This window comes from Sturnus vulgaris, chromosome 15 (assembly GCF_052056855.1).
Source record: "Sturnus vulgaris isolate bStuVul1 chromosome 15, bStuVul1.hap1, whole genome shotgun sequence".
In the NCBI taxonomy this organism is placed as follows: Eukaryota; Metazoa; Chordata; class Aves; order Passeriformes; family Sturnidae; genus Sturnus; species Sturnus vulgaris.
Window position 1 is genome coordinate 15307487 of NC_142257.1, and position 16728 is coordinate 15324214.

Here is a 16728-nt window from a genome sequence, read left to right on the forward strand (position 1 = left end):
CTTTCTGTTAATGGGTGACTAATTCTGGATGAGGCACGGAATACATTCACAGGTGAAACAGTTCTTGAAAATGTGTAGTATTTGTGACACTTTCTAAAACAGGGTGTCTGAAGTCTGTAGTTGAAGAAAGGCGATCTACTAAAAACATGAAAGGGTAAAAAGCAGCTGCGAACTTTGCAGAGATTTTTTAATTGGGTTTTTTTGTTTGTATGTTTGTTTTTTGGTTTTGCTTCATTTTTTAATTTGTTGTTTACTGAAGGGGATCAACATCTCATAATGCCTCTTTTTCACTGCTGTGGCTTGATTCTGTGTCTTTGAATCACACTAACTTGTGGGTCTAAATAAATTAGGTAATACATAGTGCTTGGTGTACCGACAATATTCTGGGGTTGGATTAACAGCTTGGGGAAAGGTGAAAATGTAACTTCTTCTCTTCATTTGCCAGTGCAGAAGGCGTTATCAAAATGAGCTGTTAGTTATCAGCCAAATCATTCCTGTCTGTCTCTGTCTAGAGTTAGAGATGCCAGAAGGGACTAGAAATGCGAGATGGGCTGCGCTGGCTCAGATCGATGGCCCTAAGTGGATGCCTGGGGACAGGACAAGAGGCAGTCATAATTGAAATGCCACTTAGGCTTTCCCAGGTTTGCAGCCCTTTTGGTCCGGAGACTTTCAGAGCTAGATGTGGCCTTGGCTGCTTGGGAAGCCTCAGTGGGGCTCCCTGAGGAGCTTTCTTGCCATTGCTTAAATCCTTGTAAACCTGTGGCCTCCCCAGCATTCCCTAACAAATGCGCATTTGCTGTGTAAAGATCTGTCTCCTTTAAGGAGGGGAGAAAAATGGGGAAAAAAAGGAATTTTGAACCAGACTACTGCTGGTTCTGTTTGTCTCCTGGTTCTTTTATGAAAAGAGTCAGGAAGGTCAGGATAACATGCCTTGTGGCTTTCTCTGTGGTGTCCTTTCCTCCCTGTGGTGGGATGTGGTCAAAGGGAAGTAAATTCAGAGCATTGTGCTGTTTGCTGTTTTCAGTGCTCTCCCAGGTGGCAGGAGGAGGAGGAGCTGCCCTGGGGCAGAATCCCTCCTGGAAGAGCCCAGGCAGGGCAGGGGAAGGTGGTGCCTGGTACATTGCTGCTTCTCTTCTGATCTCATCAAAGCACACGGGACTTTGACCACTAACGCAAAGGGCTGAACCACCGTGGTGTTGTGCTGGTCTGGACAGTTTGAAGAATACACTCCTGTGCAAGAGTACATAAAACCAGAGGCATCTTACCCATGCTTCCAAACACACCTGTCTGCAGCAACTCAGTTTAGCTGCCCTTCATATATAGGAAGGGATGTGTATTTATACATACATGCAGTTATGTCTGTGAATAAGAGACTCTCCTGATGTAACTTTATTCGTCCCTTTTAAAGAGACAATATACTGCTTATCTCAGTAAGCCTGTTGTAAATAATAATGCTTATCCACAGACAGTGGTTGGAATTGCAATTACTATTGATTTTTCATAAAATACTGTTGGAATAGTCCTTCATTTAGTGGAATGTTAAGCTTTGCTTATATCCAGCCCCAATTACACTTGTACTTCAGTGGTGCCTGGTGATGGTGCTGTGAATGGCTGTAGTTTCCTTTATCCCCCTGAAGAATGCTTCCCAATGCTTGAAGCTGCCTCCGGTGCTTCCACTGTAATGTCTGGTGCAGTGTAAGGAAGACTTGACTTGCCAAGACTTGACTTGCAGGGTATTTTATGATCCAAGGCTGCAGATCCCTCTCGGGTGTTGCCCAGCTGCTGCTCCCAGCAGCACTAAAGGACTGATAGGGACAGCTCTTCTCCCTGCCCTGCTGATACTCCCTTCACTTTGTGGTAGCCCCAGTTCCCTCCATGCCCTGGTGAGCTGTGTTTGGCCTAATGAGATCATCCACCTTGTCTGTTCCCTCTCCTCCTCTCCTGATGTTCCCATTTCCACTCTGACTGTGTCTTGCTGTTGGTTCTGGTTGCCATGATGCCCATCTTTGAAGCTTTGCAGTAGTTCTGGAAGTTCATGATACTCTGGCATTTTCACTCTAAGTTTTATTGTTTTCTCTGTTTTATTTTATCCTTCTTAATTGGGAACTCTCAGTATAAAGTAATGGTAAATATAGTTATATTTATTTTCACACAAGTGGAGCTCCTGATTAATTTCTTCTGGTTATTATCTACTTGGCTGTTTGTTTCTGTAATTTCTTTGAATCCCTGGACTCACTGGAGGCTCTGCAAGTTGTGATATTTGTGTGTGCATGGATACAAAGACTTTGCACCTTTCAGTAATTGCTGAGGTTTATGCTGTGGTCTGTACTCTGCCGAGACCAATTAATGGTTTTGGTTACCTGAGCTACTTAAAATCTAAACCAAAACTGAATATCAAGAGAGAGTGTTTTTTTCCTTGGTTGTGCAGCTTTGGGCCTTACTGGGTCAGCAGCTGTGGTGGGCACAGCCCACGATGTTCTGTGTTGCTCTCCTGCCCAATGCCAGGGCACTGCATTTCATGCATCTCACTCAGACATTTTCCTTCCTCCTTCCAACACCGCTTTTTCCCTCTGGAGAAATAAATGAATTCTTCGTTGCTGGCCTCTTCTTTACTCTCCAAATTATTGATGGATGTTTCCTGTTTACATGATGTTTTTTCAGTCCTTTGTTTTGTTAGTAAACAAGAGGTATTGTTTGTAGTGTTAAATACACACTATACTTGTCGTAGACAAAAAAAAAAAGCCAACCAAAAAACCCAACTTTCCTTTCAGATATATATTAAAAAAAATAGGAAAATATTTAGTTTAGTCATTTCTGCTTTAGAGTTTTTTGTGCCTTTTTCTTTTAGGTTCTTTCTTCTTCAGTTTTAGGAACTCCTGATACCCTTGAACAGGACAGAGTCTTTGAAGTTTGTTATCCAGGGGTTGTAATCTATCCAAAGCTCTGGTTTGTAACTAGATACAGGCTATGGATGAACCACTCAGAAGTGGTGGTGAATGATGCAGTTTTTCACTGAGCACAATTTTGCTTTGTTAGTGTTAGCTGTCCTAATTTTTTTGTGCAAAGGCTTCTTCCTAGAGCTGCTGCTTGTTAAACACCAACTTTTACTGTTATTCCATTGTAGCATCTTTAATTTCTTTGGATGACCATGTTGCTTCCCTTCAGCTTCTGCATTCTCTCCTCCAGGTCCTAGGGGATACGTATTTCAGTAGATATGTCAGGATGGTATATTTTTCGGTTTTACTGCCTTTCTTTTTATTTGGATTAAGGTTGCTGTGTCTCTGAAGATGTTACAAAGTTACTTCAGTGGTGTATTGGGGTTTTTATTCTGCTGTGATTCAGCACTGATTTTTGCTCTCTGCCTCTTGAAAGCAGTGCTATTAGATGTTTGTCATGATATTTTTTTCAGTTGCTGTCATTCCCATTCTTGCTGACTTTATCCAGAATTTCTCTTGAAAATACGAAGTGTTGTCTTCAACTATTATTAATATTAATTAGAAAAAATTATGCTATTTTTAAGCTAGATATTTGGAAGTATGTCAGTTATGAAGTACAAAACTTACATGCTTGAGGAATCTATAATATCTTCCTTTCTGTAATTTTTTTTTTGTTGTTCTACAGCTGTAATATATTGAAAAAACTTACGTTTCTAATTTCATGGCTGTTAAAAGCTTTATTATTATTTTTCATTACCCAGAATTCAGTTAATTTCTATTTACTAATCTACCACTCTCGTATCTTTTGCTGGCTAATAGGTAGAAGAAATACTTTCTCTTTCAAGTTTGGCTTACAGCTCATAAACCAAATTTCCATTATATGTACTGATGTCAAGATGAGGAAAAAACATACTTTGAAAGTTTTACTTCTGTTTGTCAAGGGTGCTATGTTATGATCAATATCACTTTAAGTCATTGGCATGTGTGTTGAATATCAACTGAATAGAAATTCCACATATTCCCCGATTTGTTGGAATGTTCAGAATTTTATAAATCATTCGTTTATATAAGTTTCTGGAGGATGAAAACTGTATCCATTGAATATAAAGTATGCACTGTGCATACAAAGTGAGTTGACATGAAAATAGTAGATTTGGGTTTTGAATACTGTGTAGCAGTTTTTCTTGCAAGTCATCTCTCTGCAAGCATCGCTCTGTCTTTATTGAAACACTGGCTGCATTGCAAGGCAATTATTCAAGTTGCCAAAGAAAAGGAGGGGAGTGTGGGAGTGGAGCAGTGAGAAAAGTCAAGGGCTTAATAGCCAAAACACAGATCTTTAATTTGAATTTGACCTGGCCTTTGGTGAAGTCGCATGATGACATCTTTTCTTCAGAACCATTGGTGCAGTGCTTTGATCAGGTGCAGTCTCAGAACAAATCAGTCTTGAGAAGCCACATAGGGTGGTGTTTGTAAGATCAGTGCTGTGCATTTAGTTTGGGGTTTTTTCCTACTGAGGTGAAGTCCCTGACACGGGTTGTTCAGGAAGGGGATACAATATAATGTAAATGGTTTGTGTTGTCTTACACTACAGCTGTGCCATCAGCTGTCAGCACCTGCTCAGGACGTTCCTGTGTGTGTTCCCGCTCCTGCCCCGTGTGCTGGCACTGTCTCCTCATGTGGCAATACACCGAGCCAGAGTGGGGACCTGATGCAGACTAAAACTGGCGGGAGGAGACTAAAGAAACAGGAATGTTTTGGTGAGGTGTCTAGTCAGGCTCTCTCAGTAGCCCATCAGCTCCTGTGCTGGCCAGGAGCCAGGTGTTGCACAGCTGGTTGCTGAGGTAAGGAGTGAGTTGCTGGTGGGAGCAGAGCTGCCTCTCCAGCCCCAGCACAGAGGTGGTGGCTGCTGCTGCTGTGCTCCTGTGGCTGCAGCCTTGAAGAGGGAGGGGAACTGGAATTGCTGTCTCCCACAGCTGCCTGCATGGTGCCAGATCTCTGCATTGGCATGGCCAGTAAATGTGCACTTGTCTCTTATTTACTGGGTATGTGAAAAGGCTTATCACTCTGAGCTTACAGCTGAAGGCACCCAGACCTGTCCTGCAGCATGCAAAGTGCTGGGTAATGCCAAATGCAAGGAAAATTGGGCACGTGGTATTCACAGACACTTCTTCCATCTTCTCGTGCCAAGATCTCAGCCAATTAAAGCAGAGTAGTGTCCTCTGGGGAGTGGCGAGCATGGAGGGGTTGGTGCTGAGCAGCAGCAGGGTGAGTCGGGGAGACAGCCTGGCCTGGGGCCAGCAGTGTCAAAAATGAGCAGGAAATTGATTTAGTGAAACTGTGAGTACTTTCTGCTAAATGATCTATTGACTAAAAAAAAGAGAAATTAAAATTAAAAATGCTACTAATAAAATACAATGTATATGTACCAACCAGGACAAATTGTCTGTGTTATGTAGATTTTGCTGTTCCCTGGCTTTTAGATGCTTGCAGCTGTGATATTTCATTTCTATCATTACTGTGTGTGTAATCTATAACCTTCATCCAAGAAACACGACTCATTAATTTATCATTACCAAGGGCAAGACATGCAACAGCATGAAGTGTGCCAAATCCTCTCTCAAAGTTTTTAAGTGTCTGGCTGCTCGTAGATAGCATCTCGGCAGTCCTGGCAGATTACTCTAAAGGACCAGATCTTGCAGCACGTACTAAATTTATGGGTTTTTATATCAGTTCTTCCAGTGGCACTCCAAGTAATCTGCCACTCTGCCTTCCATTTATTTAACCCTCTTCATACTGCTGCTGTGGTTCCTAGCCCTGCTGGGATAGCTGGCATGTGGATGGCAGCAGGGACCTGAGGGTGGCATTGGTGCAGATGGGCAGCCCTGGAGTTTTTAATGTTCATGTGTGCCTTGTTGGCATTGCTGTGGAGAGGTATTATGGAAATGGGCAAACTCTGCTGCAGTGGGGTGACCACTGTGACTTTTCTTCTGAGAAACAGCGCACTCCACTTTTATGATGGTTGTGTAGTACCTGCCAAAATTATTTTTAAATAATCTGTTATTATTCTAAGAGATGTCTGGAAAGAACAACTTCATTCCCTTTGGCTTTGCTTCTTTTCTTGCTTGGTTTGACTTGTTTGTAAATACTGGTTGGTGTTTACAAACACTTCTCCCCTGCTCTCTTACAGAAAACTACTTCAAGACGAAAAATATTAGAACTTGTCAGACTGTATTTTTAGTCAGTCTTGGTAACAAGTACTTTATTGGCAACTCTGTAATGAAACCTGTTTTGATTTTTGTTAATTAATTTACTATATGGATTTATGATGAGGTTCTTTGTTTGGCTGGTTTGGATTTTGTTTGGATTTTTTTTAAAAATTCTTTTACAGCTAGACAGTTTAATCTTTCTTTGGACTTTCCACGTGTAAAGAGGACAAAGGAAAAATTGAGAACTGGAATTGTAGCTCTGCTGCACTTTTTTACAGTGTCATATGCTTTTACATCTCCTGTGACTCTGAAAAGCTCTGTACTTACTTTAGCCTGATTTTTAAAGTAATTTTGGCGTGATCTTGTCTCTTCTTTACGCATTGCTCCATGAGAAGAGGTGACTCCAGCAGCACAGTGAAGGCTGGCACGGTGGCTGAGGGTGGGTGACAGGCTGGCACTGCCTGGGCAGGGGCTGAGCTGGACCTGTCCCCTCCTGGTGAGCAGGGACTGGGCACCAATGCCAAAAATCTTCTCAGCTGTAGTCACAAAGTGTCCTGTCAGCCAACAGCTCCCTGTGATCAGTTTGAAAAGTCTGGGTGAGGTGGGTTTTACTGAGGTTTAAAGATGTTTTCTTATGAGGTAGATTTTAGCTCTCACAAATTACTTATTCTTTTTCTTCGTAGCTTATCAGTGTCTGTAACCCAACACTGTTGTTATGGATCTTGCTGTTCCAAATCCAGCAGCTCCTGAAACAGTGATACACAGACAGGGAAGGTATAAAAGTATTAACAATTATAAGTAAATACTGTAAATGGCACAGAATTACCAAAGCAGGAGGTAGGTATTAGAAGTGTAATTTGCACTTAGGTTGATAGGATTGCACAAAAGAATGTAAGCATAATAGTGAAAATAAGGAGATTATGAAAGTAAAGACTGCATCCCAAACCCTAATTAGTGAGGTTATCTACATTTCAGCTTTTACGTTTGCTCATTAAAAGCACTGTGTTTTTTTTCACCTTGATTTATATTCTTAGAAAATCTTATGCCAGGATTCTGGCCATAAAGATTTTGCATGATACAAATGTACAATGTGTATCCAATTCTTTGTCTTATTTAAAAAATTGATGCTTTATGGAAAGCTGTTGGCCTGAAACACAATTATGCCTATTCATTTCCAGGGAGATAAACCTCAGCAGTTAAGCAGTGCTAGTACATCAAGCTTCTTTTTTTAACCAAAAATAAGTACCATTAATTTAAATTCAGTGAAAGCCATGGATAAGGCAGTGTTAAATGCTCTCAATGTTAAAAGAAAGTAGCTTAAAACTTTCATGCATAACAGTGAAAAGCATTAGCTTGTCTTTATAGGTTTTGGTACATACTTAGGATGAAACATTTGGCTCTAATATTGATGGTTAACATGTCTGTTCCCCCCTCCAGCCTGTGAGGATTTTATATTTTTTGAGTGGGCTGCCATCAACTATTGGAATTTCTTCGGCTGAACGACCAATTGCTTCTTCACCATTATTTCTTATTGTTCAGTTTCACAATGCAAGGTGAAACATATGTTTCTTTCAGAGTCACCTTACATATTGTTTTGGCTCTGCCTGTATCGTTTCATTGACCAGGTGGAAATTGCTTAGGCTATGGACATATTAGGCAATACTTGTTTTTCCAAAAATACTTTTGTAGATAATAGAAATTCTGAAGAAAATCAGAATTACTGTGGGAATCAACAGGTATTAGAAGGTATTGCATACTGAGAAAAAAAATAATAAATTGATAGAGAAACCAACAAATAGTCTGTGAAGAAGTGACATCTAAGACTATTTTAATTTAAATTTTTGTAATAAAAATGCCTAGTGGAAATAGTGTCAAGAAGCTAAAGTTTTGAGAAATGCTGCTAAAGATCATCATGTCTTTTTGTTCTTTTGAACTGAGCAGGGAAGATGTGGTCCCTTCTTACCTACTAGTGTAGCAGTGTAAAAATTAAATTACTAAGCCATCTCTGTGCTTGAGTGTCTGTGTTTGGTACAGGGATGGGGGAAAAGAGGAGGCATATGGAAGAAGAAGTTTTATTTCGTACATCTGCTGTGGTTAGATTGTGGGGTCCTTTCTGTGTTAAAAACTGTGAGAGGTAAATACCAAAACACTGTTAAAGCCTTTGCTTCTGTTAGGATTTTACAGGGTATTTTTGTATTGTTTTTCTTTCTGAAAGTTGTGCTTATTTCTTTCTGACAGATCCATCTTGCTTTTCACTGCCCACTGCAGCAAGAATTGCCTCTCACCTGATGAGCTGCAGACACGACCCCTAAGGACTGACACTGAGCACTGCCCCCCTCCCGGTCAGTGAGTACTCACAACTTGAGTTTCGTGTGCTGTTTGCTCACGGATGTGTTTATATTGTTGGCCAAAGTGGTTCCATCTATGTTTTGAAAGTGCCTGGGAAGATCTCTGCAGGAAAGTGTTTTTGTAGAGGAAAGCAATTTGTCTCAGCACTTTCCTATAAAGAATCTACTTCAGTCTTTTCTAGCCCAACTGAATTACTTCACAAGGCCTCACTAAAAGAAATATGCTTTTTCCAGTCTACCTGCATGTTCATTTGTGGGCATTGCTCATCCTGACAAATTCAGGATCAAATGAGGGTGTTAGGAATTTATTGCTCCTGGCATAAAAATATTTTTTCTTCACTCAAATGAGCCTTTTGTTCAGATTCTGAACACTAAAAAAACTATTTAATCTGTATGACTGACTGCATACAGTTCTATATATGTGTATAGACAATATATACAATGCAGGGAAAAGACAAAGAGAAGAAACTTTCCCATTATCTGTTCTTTTGTGGTGTCTCTAACTGCTGGTCAGAATGCTCACAAGACACCCTACAATTTAATTACTGTTGTACATGTGCTCTGGGAATTTAGGTAATTATATAAAGCACCACACTTATCCCAGTGTGTCCAACAGTAAAAATGGGCTGTGCTGCTTAGGAGTAGCTGAAGAGTACAAGGAACATAACCTTCAGTTGATAGATTCCCATCAGAAAAAAAACCAAAACCAAACCCAACTTATGTAAAAAAAAAAAATCTGTTTTCACTTATGGATTTTAATTTTACTGAGTATAATTTTGAGTAAGACACCTGAGAATTCTTGAGTAATTTAATTCAGTGGCAGTATTTAATGGGAAGCTACTTCCAGATTGTGCCTTTTGTAAAATAAATCTCTCATTTTGGAGTTAGTTTAATATAACTTTTTAAATTGTTTCGCTTGTCTTGAAAAGCGTGGCAAAAGAGCAGGGTTTAGATATGGCAAGCACCAAATCCTGAGGGAATTCTTTAATTCACACTGAAAAAAATCAACACATTCTTCTGCATTTTTTGAATGGGTCATTTGGTTGTCGTTACATATTTTCTACTGGAAGATTAATTTCTGACTCCAGGACTGTACTTTTTCAGTTTTTAGGCCATTAAGATCCATGCTCTGTACTTATAAAGTAAATTACTTCAAAGGCTTGATATTTAAATTTTAAAATTTTATGTAGTGTAAGAAAATTAAAATGAGAAAAACAAAGATAGTTCAGTATAAGGAATCCTTTATACTGAGAAAATCTGGTGGGATTGTGACAGTTTTAAAATTTATTTTTATTATTTTGCAAGTCTAAATTTCATGACAGTTTTCTGCCAGTTATGTGTAGTTAGAAATATGAAATAGGGGATTCCTGAAATCTGTTTTGACTATTACAAATGTATCTATCTAGTCTATGTATAAGTTATTTGTATGTGCTCTGTATGTTCCTGTATTTAAGGGATCTTCATAGCCCATCTTTAAGTAGTTAAAGAACAGATTGACAAGTACTTCCTACACCAAATTCCAGGAGAGCAAACATTAAGTGATAAAAAAATAATGGTCCAGAAGCTCTCACTTTTGCTCTGTATCTCAACAGCAGTTTGTCAGGGAAAGGTTGCAGAAGTAGGTCCTTGGTGAAAATTTCAAAATACCTGATAGCTCAAAATCCCCTGCTGTAATCTTGGTTTGTTTGTTTTTGCTGTCTCTTTTTTAAAAAACGCCAAGTGATCTTCCAGGGTCAGACAGCAAGTGAGTAACAAAGCTGAATGTGAAACCAAATTCATAATTGCCTGCAGTAATTGAGGTTGAGAATGTGCCTGCCTAAACTTTCAGCATGGTGGCTAGATTCTGTGCATTACTTGTTTTCATTGCTCTGGAAAATATTGAGGCCAGGGAGGATTTTCAGGTACTGAAGAAAAACTTTTCTTCAGCTCCCCATCATACGTGTGGGGGAGTTTGTGCTGGGTTTGATTTGAGTCGAGACACAGGCTGGGACAAGGAGCTCGGTGGTGTTTGTGAGGAGCAGAGCTTTCCCTCCCTGGCAATGAAATATTTGCTTTAGAGGATCTCCAGCGGAGAGAGACAGGGGAAGAGCATGAGCACCACGAGATCCCACACAGCATGGTACATCATGATTTGGGGTTTCATTTGGGGGCTTTAAGGTTTTGGGAGATGTTCTGTCTTTATGTACCTTGGGAGTTTTCTTTAGCTGCAGGTTTGGGGTTGGGAATTTGCCCTGGGTTCTGTCCCAGGTGCTGTTAACATCACTTGTTTTCAGCCTGCTGTAGGTTCTGGAGTTATAGTCAACTTTGCATTTTTGAGCTGGTACTGTCTCTTCTTTATTTCACTCCTAAACTTGCATTCCTGTGGATTTCCTGGTGTGATGAGGAAGTGCTGGTAACTTCCCAGTTAATTCCCTTTTGTATGGTTTCTCCAGCCCTTCAGTACTGCCTGTTACTGCCTTTTGTTCTTTATGCATCTGTCAAAAACACACTGTCAGTTCCCAAACAGCTATCGAGACTCCTTTCCCTCCATTGTGCTCTTCTCCAGCATCCTCGGTGCTCTTCAGAGGCCACGGCTGTGACATCAATATTTCCCATATTTGTTAGGTTCGCTTTTAAAAAAAAATTTGCTTTCTTTTCAACAAAGGCAGCTATCATCCCATCATGGTGGATCAAGGCCTTTAGAAAGTAACTATCTTAGAGGAAAAAGAAGTTTAACTTCTTAAACAAAACCCTTCTGGACTTATCCTCAAGGGAGAACTCCAGTTCTTAGCTTTATGCATCTTGACAGGAAATTCGCATCTTCTGAGGGAGTTAGAAGAAAACAGCCTCTTCATCACTGCCAACTTCTGTGCTCTTCTTAGTTCTGGGTCTGGAGGATGCAAATTTTTTGGCATTTTTAGTGCTGCCACTCTGAAAAAAAGAGCATATTCTGTATGGTTTGAAAACCTTCTGTAAACTTCCATTGGTATGAATAGTCAAAACTACTTGTGCAAATTGCTGAAGAAGCCTTCTCTTTTTACAGTCAGACTTGGATGCCTCTACCATGTTGGGCTTATTAGTTTGCAACGATTTTGAAAGGGAACAAAAGTTAACAAATGTGTTCTTAAGTATTTGTATCTTTTACTTCTTAGGTATCAAACTTACAATCAGAGTTTGATAAGTTAAATATTAGCACTCAGAAATGGAGCTAGGAAACCAATGCAACTTCTGCTATTGATTTTTCTCCTGAGTAACTCTTTAGTAATCAGCAAGGGCAGATTATCATCCTGTATAAGCATCAAACTTACTTAAATTTCTCTAAATTATAACCTAACCAATAAATCAGCATTTCTGGAGTGTTGTCCTCCCATTCCTCACCCCATACCTGAAGTGTGTATCCCAGATAAGAAACAATGCATCAGAAAATGGTTTTAATTTTATTTTTAAATAAATACAGAAAAATGCATGCTGTCTTGGAATAACCAGCAGGAATTAAGCCTGATGAAAGAGCAGGGACATATATGCAGTTAAAATAGGTAATTGTAATGGGATAATTACAGAAGTAGAATGAAGGTGTTGCCCATGCTTTTGTAAATTATGCCATATCACCAAATACCAGGTTTTTTTAACATATTTGCCTTTGCTATGAAGTTCAGTAAGATATTAATGGGGATAACCACTTCTAGGAGTGGTTTTAAATTTATGAGGATATATGCCCACACACTGGCCTTAGCACTGCAAGCATATTTGTTGGGAGAGAAATTTATTTGGCAGCATTCTTTAAGATACAAGATTTGATATGAGGAGATGAAGCACTGCCGTTTCTCAAGTAATGCATGAGCAAATGAGAAATTGAATATTACTTTGAGTAAATTCAGGCCTCTGTCAGATGTATGGAAGATGGGAATAATTCAAGCAGAGCAATAAGTCTAGGATAATTTAAAAAATTAATTACTGTATTTTAAAACATTTTAGTGGACTCTAGATATGAGTGTTCAGACTGAGAAGCATGTAGTGAGAAAAACTAACTATATAAAATTACCAAATTATCACTAAAGGTCAAGTGAAAATGTACTGGAAAAGATAACTGGGTGTTTGAAGTCCTGTTGTTTGGTTTGGTTTTGGTTTTTTTGGACTGTCTGCTATGTAGCATACAAAGTTGAGAGTTGATAAATAGATGCTGATAATGTTTGCTATCTTATGAGAATTCTCTTGGAGTCAGGTACAAATTTTATTAACAATAATCTGCCTTCTGTGGCATGACATTGTATAATTCATATGTTCTTCAAATATTTCAGTGGGATGTGAGATTTTGTGTGAAAAGGGCTCTGTGGAGAAAAATATTTGAGCTTTGACCTTTCATTTTTCTAACTAAAGGCAAGTTTTAATATGTATCATAGTTTTAAAATGAAAACTCATCTTTTGCCTTCTGTGGGAATATGGGACTTTGTGTGAATGGGTGGGAGAAAATGCTGTAGAAATTCAGGCTGGCCTAGAGTGGCAGCTTAAGGGAAAGGTTAGGATAACTATCTGAATGCTTCTTAAAGTGAGACTGAAGGGGACAGGTCTTGTCTGGAAACTCCAGAAATGACATTCTGTGCATTCTGGGGCTGTCCTTGGAGAGCCCAAAGAAAACAGTTACAGCTCTTGACAGATTGTTTTCTCTATGAAATAGTCTGTGTAATCTGCTACAAGCACTGATTAGGGGTATCTGACATGAAGGAAAATGTAAAATCCTGTCTATGATGCAGTAATCTGCCCTTTATTTTTGGTTTTATCCCTTCCTTCTTGTATTGAAAACTCAGCACTGGCAATTCTAGATTTTTGTGCAGCTGATTCTGAAGTCGTCCTGGAAACTTGGTGGGATTTCAAAAGTTCTGAGAATGATGTAGCCCTTCCTGTCTGATGAATCCTGGGCTGAACTGTTTCAGAGCTACCTTGTGAAAAGGAAAAGGTTCTCAGTCAGCATCTGTCCTGGAAGAAACACTCCCTCTGTAATTACTTCGTGACTGGAGTGTGAGGTAGTGTGACTGTGTAGGTGTCTGATAAACGTTTTTGGTGGAATAGAGTACACATAGGAAGAATGAGTGGATAAAGCTGCATTTCAGTTCCATTCATTCCAGACTAGACTTGTGCCTTTGTCTTCATGAGCAGCTTATTTTTGTGTATTTAACGAAAAAGAAAAAAAGAAATCCTTATGAGAAGGGAATATTGGTAAATAGATGTTTTCTTTCAGATTTTTTCTTTGCTTTTTATTGCACTGTTTGTGTTTCTAGAAGTAGCAGGTACAAATAAAAAATAGAGTTACAAAATACAGTCCGACTGTGAATCAGCCTGAAATTAAATCACAAGTTAACTTCTAGTGAGCAAAATGTATATGCTTGGATAGGATCTTCAAAAATCAGGTGTGATAGAAAACAGACAAAGTAGATAAAAACTAAACTGCCGTCACAGAATCAAAATGTTCAGCCTTCCCAGACGTTGTTGTATGGGGAAGCAGCACTCCATCGGTGCAGAAGCTGGGACATGAGTCAGGGACAGTGAGCCTGAAGAACAGCTCAAATGCCATCCTGGAGATGGCTGGCACTGACTGCAGGAAGGCACAGAGTGGGCAGGACATCTCGCAGGAATAAATCAGTTTTGCACATTAGGGGGTCTCCAAAGGTGCTAACGATGCACTAGAGGGGTGTGGCAGTAGGGCTTGGGAGAGCCCCAGGGCTGTGCTGTTCCAGGAGGTCTGGGAGCCAGGATGATCCATGACACGAGTTTGGTTTTTTTTACACTCTTATTCTGCCTTTGAGCTTGAAGCTGTGTGCAGGGAAGGTTGTGGTTTGCTAATTGTCTTCAAGCTATTACTTACTCTCAGTGTCACTTGGCCTTCTACATGTTTATGTTTATATAAATATGTCTCACAATGTTGGCACCGTTACAGGGACCTGAGATGGAAAAACAGCATGATTACTATTGTCTTACCTGATCTACTATAGAAAACCAAAATATACCTAAGGATGAATTCAATCAAATTAGTTTAGAATTATAAACTCAATATAACTGGATTTTTATTTGATTTTACCTTGCACCTGCCCACCTATTTTGCTGGCAGATGGGTCTAACCTTACCTTTTCGAGTATGTGCAGCAAAAGCATCTTTGCTTCATGCAGCTCCTTAGTGACCCAGCTTTTTATACCCCCTGGCAATCTGCTCTGTGCTTGTACAACACCAGGTTAATTACAGCCCTGTGAACATGTGCATTAAAACAATCTGCCTACTGGTAGAGGGATTTTTTGGTCTTTTGCTTTACAAGACTGCATCTTCTTATTTTTTAATATTAGCTTTGTCATAACTGTCATGTGGCACATTTCACGGACAGTTGAAGTTTCCCTCACTTTAGCAGAAATCCAGCTTATTATGCAGATCCTCACTTTTGAGGATGAGCATCTGCAGCTACTCAAGACACAGCGATGCTGGTGAATGTGTCTAGGCATCTTCATTTGTTGTGCTAAGTTGTCCCTGAATAAATATGCAGAATATCTGGCAGTTGAGCAGTCACAATGCAAAAAGAGAAACACACTGGTGTTTAGTTATATGATAGCTGGCTGGGCCACTGATTATAAAGCATGTAGTTGAACCCAAATGGAAGGAATTTTTTTCTTTAAAAAAATGCTCTGAATATTTGTCTTATCTCTTTTTTTTTTTTTTTTTCTGTCAATCTCCTTAGCAACAGAAACAGATGTTTCTTTTCTCTTAGTCATTACATTCAAAGAAAGTAGCTGCTTCAGAAATAAGGAAAGCAATTTCTATGAATTGGGTAGCTATTAATTATTGCCAAGATGTTTAAGGATGATAATAAGACATGCAACAATAGGCTTTTTTCTTTAATTGAAATATGGCTATCTAGTTAACCTGTGCTGGTTAGGTGAGCTATAATCTATCTGCTCTTATAGTGCAGTTGTGTGATAAAGACAAGAGAGAGCTTGAATACTTCTGGTTTATTGAGGAGATGCATAGTATCAATGTGCACCTAATGTTTTATTAATTTATGACTTCAAAGCGAGTCAGTGAAGAGTTTGCCTTGAAGACAAAGAACTAAATATGCATGACCTTACAAATATGTATTTTTGTATGTCAATTTATAATATGAAATGGTATAATTAATTTTAAACATGGACTTTGTTTTACAGTGATGCTGTTTTTCAAATTACTGTCTATTTTTCTCTGGATTTTGATTGTACAATTTTAAGCTTTTACTTGGGTTTCAAAAGGGTTTATGGATCCGTGATCTTCATTTGTATGGGCACAAGTGCCTTCCTAATTCATGAGAAATTGGCACATGTAGATGAGATTTAGAGAGAACTGAGTTAGGACTGCAGGATCAGGATATAGACCAGTCTCTGTAAGCCAAGAGAAACAAGAGTTACCTCTGCAATTTGGAGAGAAGGACTTTTACTGCTCCCTTAGTCCTGAGTGATTGTCATTTAAGATAACTGCATGTGCATGGTCCCACATATGTGCTTGAAAACCAGGCAAAAAATGAACCTTCATTCCTTATAGTGTTAATCTATTCAGTTCATCTCATGGAGATTTAGTAGCAGTGTTGAGGGGAAAAAACAGTTGTTCAGATGGATGAAATTGGGAAGCCTTAATCTCAACTAGAGCTAAACTGGCTGTTCTTTTTTTACAAGCACATTCTCCTGCAGCATGCACATACACAGCAGGAAAAAGAAAACAAAGCCTTTGATATGAATTTACTACAAGAACCAGCAAAACTCGGAGAAGGAAAAGGTGAAGAAGATTAGTGTTATGCTACAACCTTTAATCACATTTGTACTCTCCCTGATGCTTTCCTTTTTCTTTGTCTCCCTCCAGCCCTGAAAATAATAATTCTGTTTGGGACTCCTTTTGCTGCATGTTGGTGGCAAAAGTGGTTTTGAAAAGGTTTACCAAAGAACCATCTGGAGCATGCATGGGGGCCAAGAACACTGAGAATTTCCTCCATGGCAGAGCTGATGAGCTGGGAGGAGCAGCAAGCAGTAAACCCTGGCTGTAATCCTTTTACCTGGCCAGCACATCAGACAGATGGGCAGGCTGCCCAAATAAAATACTGTTTCCTTGGGAGCCCTAGGGAGCATCCCATACTGCCCCTTAGGTTTTGCTAAAGCAGTAGTGGAACCATCTGCATTCCAGTTAGCTGTGCAGAGTAATCAAAAATACAAATATGAAACCGTCCTGCTGTGTGCTGGAGGTGGGGCTGGGTACCAC

At 39.5% G+C, this 16728-nt stretch overlaps 1 protein-coding gene across 3 annotated transcripts in view; it reads left to right on the forward strand.

The window, feature by feature from the left end:
• TENM2 (teneurin transmembrane protein 2) overlaps nucleotides 1–16728 on the forward strand; it is a 617267-nt gene that overhangs the window by 60796 nt on the left and 539743 nt on the right. For all 3 annotated transcript variants that reach the window (XM_088173828.1, XM_088173829.1, XM_088173830.1), the window contains exon 2: nucleotides 8381–8484. The gene's annotated coding sequence lies outside the window, so the exon portion shown is untranslated. The remainder of the gene's footprint in view (nucleotides 1–8380; nucleotides 8485–16728) is intronic.